The sequence below is a fragment of the Plectropomus leopardus genome, chromosome 11 (genome assembly GCF_008729295.1).
Source record: "Plectropomus leopardus isolate mb chromosome 11, YSFRI_Pleo_2.0, whole genome shotgun sequence".
In the NCBI taxonomy this organism is placed as follows: Eukaryota; Metazoa; Chordata; class Actinopteri; order Perciformes; family Serranidae; genus Plectropomus; species Plectropomus leopardus.
In genome coordinates, this window is record NC_056473.1 from 22,077,839 (window position 1) to 22,083,838 (window position 6,000).

Below are 6,000 nucleotides of genomic sequence, written 5' to 3' on the forward strand. Positions count from 1 at the left end.
CGATTTTTTGCCATTTTTTTCAACATGCTAAATTATGACGTTTTTGGCCTTTTTTTTTGCCTTTGTTTCCACTTTGTATACTATAACATGCGTCTCTATGCAAGCTATAATAAGTTGTTTTTTTCCATTTTTTTTTTGGGACATGTCAAAATTTGACATTTTTGCCATAGTATAGTATGCGATTTTTTTGCCATTTTTTCAACATGCTAAATTATGACGTTTTTGGCCTTTTTTGGCCTTTGTTTCACTTTGTATATATATACACGTCTCTACATTCATGCTATAATATATGTTTTTAGCCATTTTTTTGGACATGTCAAAATTTTGACATTTTTGCCATAGTATAGTATGCGATTTTTTGCCATTTTTTTCAACATGCTAAATTATGACGTTTTTGGCCTTTTTTTTGGCCTTTGTTTCCACTTTGTATACTATATAACGCATCTCTCTACAAGCTATAATATGTTGTTTTTTTAGCCATTTTTTGGGACATGGGACATGTCAAAATTTGACATTTTTGCCATAGTATAGTATGCGATTTTTGGCGCCATTTTTTCACATGCTAAATTATGACGTTTTTTTTGGCCTTTTTTGGCCTTTGTTTTCCACTTTGTATACTATGACGCGTCTTTACAAGCTATAATAAGTAGTTTTTTTAGCCATTTTTTGGACATGTCAAAATTTGACATTTTTGCCATAGTATAGTATGCGATTTTTGGCCATTTTTTTTCAACATGCTAAATTATGACGTTTTTTGGCCTTTTTTTGGCCTTTTTTCCACTTTGTATATAATGAACGTGTCTCTAAGCTATAATATATGTTTTTTTTTTAGCCATTTTTGGGACATGTCAAAATTTGACATTTTTGCCATAGTATAGTATGCGATTTTTGTGGCCATTTTTTTTCACATGCTAAATTATGACGTTTTGGCCTTTTTTGGCCTTTGTTTCCACTTTGTATACATATAATAACGTTCTCTCTACAAGCTATAATATGTTGTTTTTTTCAGCCATTTTTTTGACATGTCAAAATTTGACATTTTTGCCATAGTATAGTATGCGATTTTTGCCGTCATTTTTTCAACATGCTAAATTATGACGTTTTTGGCCTTTTTTGGCCTTTGTTTCCACTTTGTATATATATACACGTTCTCTTTCAAGCTATATATATGTTGTTTTTAGCCATTTTTGGGACATGTCAAAATTTGACATTTTTGCCATAGTATAGTATGCGATTTTTGGCATTTTTTTCAACATGCTAAATTATGACGTTTTTGGCCTTTTTTTTGGCCTTTGTTTCAACTTTGTATATATACACGTTTTCTACAAGCTATAATATGTTGTTTTTTAGCCATTTTTTGGACATGTCAAAATTTGACATTTTTGCCATAGTATAGTATGCGATTTTTTGCCATTTTTTTTCAACATGCTAAATTATTGACGTTTTTGGCCTTTTTTGGCCTTTGTTTTTCCACTTTGTATATATATATACATGTCTCTACTAAAGCTATAATATGTTGTTTTTAGCCATTTTTGGGACATGTCAAAATTTGACATTTTTGCCATAGTATAGTATGCGATTTTTTTGCATTTTTTTCAACATGCTAAATATGATGTTTTTTGGCCTTTTTTTGGCCTTTTTTTCCACTTTGTATACTATGACGCGTCTCTAAGCTATAATATATGTTTTTTTAGCCATTTTTTTGGACATGTCAAAATTTGACATTTTTGCCATAGTATAGTATGCGATTTTTGGCCATTTTTTTTTTCACATGCTAAATTATGACGTTTTTTGGCCTTTTTTTTGGCCTTTGTTTCCACTTTGTATACTATATAACGCTCTCTACAAGCTATAATGTTGTTTTTTAGCCATTTTTTTGGACATGTCAAAATTTTGACATTTTTGCCATAGTATAGTATGCGATTTTTTGCCATTTTTTCAAATGCTAAATTATGACGTTTTTTTTTTTTTTTTTTTGGCCTTTGTTTTTCAACTTTGTATATATATAACGCGTCTCTACAAGCTATAATAAGTTGTTTTTTTAGCCATTTTTGGGACATGTCAAAATTTGACATTTTTGCCATAGTATAGTATGCGATTTTTTTTTGCCATTTTTTCAACATGCTAAATTATGACGTTTTTGGCCTTTTTTGGCCTTTGTTTCCACTTTGTATATATGTATACGCATTCTACAAGCTATAATATTGTTTTTTTATTTTTTTTGGGATGTCAAAATTTGACATTTTTGCCATAGTATAGTATGCGATTTTTGGCCATTTTTTTTCAACATGCTAAATTATGACGTTTTTGGCTTTTTTTTTTTTTTTTTTTTCCACTTTGTATACTAATGCACGTCTCTACAAGCTATAATATGTTGTTTTTTAGCCATTTTTTTTGGACATGTCAAAATTTGACATTTTTGCCATAGTATAGTATGCGATTTTTTGCCATTTTTTCAACATGCTAAATTATGACGTTTTTGGCTTTTTTTGGCCTTTGTTTCCACTTTGTATACATATACACGCGTCTCTACTATAATAAGTTGTTTTTTTTTTTCAGCCATTTTTTTGGGACATGTCAAAATTTGACATTTTTGCCATAGTATAGTATGCGATTTTTTGCCATTTTTTTTCAACATGCTAAATTATGATGTTTTTGGCCTTTTTTGGCCTTTTTTTTCCACTTTGTATACTATAACGCGTCTCTACAAGCTATAATAATATTGTTTTTTTTAGCCATTTTTTGACATGTCAAAATTTGACATTTTTGCCATAGTATAGTATGCGATTTTTTGGTCATTTTTTTCAACATGCTAAATTATGACGTTTTTTTGGCCTTTTTTGGCCTTTGTTTCCACTTTGTATACACTATAACATGTTCTATACAAGCTATATATAAGTGTTTTTTTTCAGCCATTTTTTTTGGACATGTCAAAATTTGACATTTTTGCCATAGTATAGTATGCGATTTTTTGCCATTTTTTTTTCAACATGCTAAATTATGACGTTTTTGGCCTTTTTTTTTGGCCTTTTTTTCCACTTTGTACTATGACACGTCTCTACAAGCTATATTATGTTGTTTTTTAGCCATTTTTGGGACATGTCAAAATTTGACATTTTTGCCATAGTATAGTATGCGATTTTTTGCCATTTTTTCAACATGCTAAATTATGATGTTTTTTGCCTTTTTTGGCCTTTGTTTCCACTTTGTATATATACACGTCTTTTATACAAGCTATAATATGTTTTTTTTAGCCATTTTTTTGGGACATGTCAAAATTTTGACATTTTTGCCATAGTATAGTATGCGATTTTTGGCCATTTTTTTTTTCAACATGCTAAATTATGACGTTTTTGGCCTTTTTTGGCCTTTTTTTCCACTTTGTATATACTATAACGTATGTCTCTCACAAGCTATATATATGTTGTTTTTAGCCATTTTTGGGACATGTCAAAATTTTGCATTTTTGCCATAGTATAGTATGCGATTTTTTTGGCCATTTTTTTCAACATGCTAAATTATGACGTTTTTGGCTTTTTTTGGCCTTTGTTTCCACTTTGTATATAATACACGTCTCTACAAGCTATAATATGTATTTTTTTTAGCCATTTTTGGGACATGTCAAATTTGACATTTTTGCCATAGTATAGTATGCGATTTTTGGCCATTTTTTTTTCAACATGCTAAATTATGATGTTTTTGGCCTTTTTTTGGCCTTTTTTCCACTTTGTATACTTGCTATGTTCTCTCTACAAGCTATAATATAAGTATATAAGTTTTTTTTAGCCATTTTTTGGACATGTCAAAATTTGACATTTTTGCCATAGTATATAGCGCGATTTTTGGCCATTTTTTTCAACATGCTAAATTATGACGTTTTTGGCCTTTTTTGGCCTTTGTTTCCACTTTATACTATATACACGTCTCTACAAGCTATAATATGTTGTTTTTAGCCATTTTTTGGACATGTCAAAATTTGACATTTTTGCCATAGTATAGTATGCGATTTTTTGGTTTTTTTTTCAACATGCTAAATTATGACGTTTTTGGCCTTTTTTGGCCTTTTTGGCTTTGTTTCCACTTTGTATATATGACGCGTCTCTACAAGCTATAATATGTTGTTTTTTTTAGCCATTTTTGGGACATGTCAAAATTTGACATTTTTGCCATAGTATAGTATGCGATTTTTTTGGCCATTTTTTTCAACATGCTAAATTATGACGTTTTTGGCCTTTTTTTGGCCTTTGTTTCCACTTTGTATACTATACATGCTCTCTACAAGCTATATATGTTGTTTTTTTTAGCATTTTTTTGGACATGTCAAAATTTGACATTTTTGCCATAGTATAGTATGCGATTTTTTGGCATTTTTTTTCACATGCTAAATTATGACGTTTTTGGCCTTTTTTGGCCTTTGTTTCCACTTTGTATATATATAACGCGTCTCTACAAGCTATATAATATGCATTGTTTTTTTAGCCATTTTTGGGACATGTCAAAATTTGACATTTTTGCCATAGTATAGTATGCGATTTTTTGCCATTTTTTTCAACATGCTAAATTATGACGTTTTTGGCCTTTTTTGGCCTTTGTTTCCACTTTGTATACTATATACACGTTCTACAAGCTATAATAATTTATGTTGTTTTTAGCCATTTTTGGGACATGTCAAAATTTTGACATTTTTGCCATAGTATAGTATGCGATTTTTTTTGGCCATTTTTTTCAACATGCTAAATTATGACGTTTTTGGCCTTTTTTTGGCCTTTTTTCCACTTTGTATACTATATACACGTCTCTCTACAAGCTATAATATGTTGTTTTTAGCCATTTTTGGGACATGTCAAAATTTGACATTTTTGCCATAGTATAGTATGCGATTTTTTGCCATTTTTTTCAACATGCTAAATTATGATGTTTTTTGGCCTTTTTTGGCCTTTTTTCACTTTTATATATATATATGTGTCTCTTTCTACAAGCTATAATATGTTTTTTAGCCATTTTTTGGACATGTCAAAATTTGACATTTTTGCCATAGTATAGTATGCGATTTTTTGGCCATTTTTTTCAACATGCTAAATTATGACGTTTTTTTTTGGCCTTTTTTTGGCCTTTTGTTTCCACTTTGTATACTATACATGTTCGTCTCTACAAGCTATAATAAGTATGTTTTTTTAGCCATTTTTGGGACATGTCAAAATTTGACATTTTTGCCATAGTATAGTATGCGATTTTTTGTCATTTTTTTTTCAACATGCTAAATTATGACGTTTTTGGCCTTTTTTTTTTTTGGCCTTTGTTTCCACTTTGTATACTATGACACGTCTCTTTCAAGCTATAATATATGTTTTTTTTCAGCCATTTTTGGGACATGTCAAAATTTTGACATTTTTGCCATAGTATAGTATGCGATTTTTTTTCATTTTTTTCAACATGCTAAATTATGACGTTTTTGGCCTTTTTTGGCCTTGTTTCCACTTTGTATACATATATACGCGTCTACAAGCTATAATAATGTTTTTTAGCCATTTTTGGGACATGTCAAAATTTGACATTTTTGCCATAGTATAGTATGCGATTTTTGTCCATTTTTTTCAACATGCTAAATTATGACGTTTTTGGCCTTTTTTTGGCCTTTGTTTCCACTTTTATATTATGACGCGACGCGTCTCTACAAGCTATAATATGTCATTTTTTTTTTTTTCAGCCATTTTTGGGACATGTCAAAATTTGACATTTTTGCCATAGTATAGTATGCGATTTTTTGCCATTTTTTCAACATGCTAAATTATGACGTTTTTGGCCTTTTTTGGCCTTTGTTTCCACTTTGTATATATATGGCGTTCACTCTACAAGCTATATATATAGTATTTTTTTCAGCCATTTTTTGACATGTGTCAAATTTGACATTTTTGCCATAGTATAGTATGCGATTTTTTTTTCATTTTTTTTTCAACATGCTAAATTATGACGTTTTTTGGCCTTTTTTGGCCTTTGTTT